Below are 2,076 nucleotides of genomic sequence, written 5' to 3'. Positions count from 1 at the left end.
ATGTGTATAAGAGACAGCCCCACTATTATTTGACCAAAAGTATCCTATCTTTGAAAGACTTACACTATTCAAATGCTGTTGATAAGTTTATTTCACACTAAAGGAAATGGGAGGAGATAGCAATGTGCTAATTATGTAGGGGTCTTCTGTGCAGAACACTACAGAATGAACCTGGTTGGAAAAGGATAATGAATAAACAAACTCTGTTGAAATAATTTACATTACACCTTTTATATATTTCTAACTAAATACTCATGAAAAAGAACTAGAGAAGTAACTGATACTTTGAAGAACAGTTCTATCTTTCTAATGAAAATAAGAAAATTGAGGACCAAATTATCTGGTTTATCTTTACCTTTTTATGTCAAGTGGAATTGTTTATTAAATAAATACTGACAATTTTACATACACTCTGACAGTAATGGAGGGATTCTGCCAGTCTGTCATATCTGCCAGTCTGAGTTGTGCTAAGGAAGGTACTACTTGTAAGGAAAAATGAAACATATGTAATATTCTATTGGACAAACTGTTTATTTGGTGTATTTTGAGACACACAAAGCCTATTCTTTGAGTAATGAGAAGAGAAGCATGTTTGGTCTCTTCCTGAGTGTTTGCAATGTTTGTGTTTCCTCTTATGCCCATGCTCAGATCCGTTGACTGAGTAAGAAATAGTAACCTTCCCTAAAGCCTTGTCTTTAAGCTGCTATGGCCAAAGCTTCAGTCTTTATGAGAAATGACTATAATAGTTAGGACAGAGAATAATAGATTTTTGGTAGTAACATGGTTTAGAAGCCAGCTAATGAGAAGGGAAAAGCTGGCAGTAATGAAAAATGAGTATTGATTTCAAGAAAAGGTGGTATTAAACAGAATCCTTAGGGAGCTTAACTGCTATTTTTACTTACTAAGTTTGCCAGTGACATTTGCTGAGGATGCAGGACGAGGAGGTGTGATCAATATAAAGGATATCTGAGATCTCAAAGATAACTAATATCTAGATGATCTGAAGCCTTAAGGAATAGAATTGGAGTAAAAGTGATTAGTATAAAATGTAATATTTAAGCTGAAAAGTTACTAAACCCAGGTGTAAAGTAGGTGCTTTTTGACTTTTAACAGCTGGAGAGAAGGACATGATGCAGTGATTCAGTTATCTTGTGAGCATGAGTCATGTCATGGTGCTGTGAGATGATAAATTCAATGCCTATTTGCCTCAGCAGAGGTAAGCACATGTAGAAAGGACAGATGTGAGTTCCTCTGAAATGCTCTTTAAGATTAGGGCCCCTGGTATTAAAGATTAACTTGACTTGGAGAAAGTGCAGGGAAGGACTACTAAAATGAAGCAGGGAATAGATCTGCATGTTCTTGTTTGACCAGGTTCTTATCAAATTTCAGGTTTCTTAACTGTCTAAAAATACATTAGTGGAAAGAGAAGTGTATGAGATAAGGTACAATAGGTACAGCAAGAAGTATGTGCAAACTCATCAGTCTGAAAACTAGACAACACTATATAGTCATCACAGCAGTGAGGTTCCAAAACAATCTAATAAGAATAATAAGGACAGAGATGTTCTGTTTTGTAAGCATAGGACTTAAAATATTGTTATAGCATCCAGATCAGTAGTTTTAACAAAGGTAGATGTATTGTTCAACATTCTTTTGGATTATGCAGATATGCTCAAGGTTCTCCAAATCAATATTCTTAAGAATTTAGTTTATGTTTTTCAGTATTTCAGACACCTTGAGAAGTGTCTTGTGCAGAATACTAAACAAAACATTAACTGCACAATGCTTTCCTTCTATCCAGATAGCCAAAATAGATACTGCGAAGAGACTGACTTAAATGAATGAATGGCATTCTTTCAAGTCACAAGGAAATAGACTATGTGACTCATAATTTGTAGTTTACTAAACAATGATCAGGATTATGAGAACAATTACTACAGTACATTTCACTGGAATATGTAAATGCCTAAGGTTTTATTTTTCTGCCTTTCAGGTTCCATATATATACAAGTACTTGTCAGCCTGGAAAAAAAAATAAAATAAAATAAAAAAAAATAAATAAATATATATATATAT

The sequence above is a fragment of the Athene cunicularia genome (assembly GCF_003259725.1).
Source record: "Athene cunicularia isolate RWA chromosome 2 unlocalized genomic scaffold, athCun1 chr2_part1, whole genome shotgun sequence".
NCBI lineage: Eukaryota > Metazoa > Chordata > Aves > Strigiformes > Strigidae > Athene > Athene cunicularia.
Note: the sequence above shows the minus strand (reverse complement) of the source record.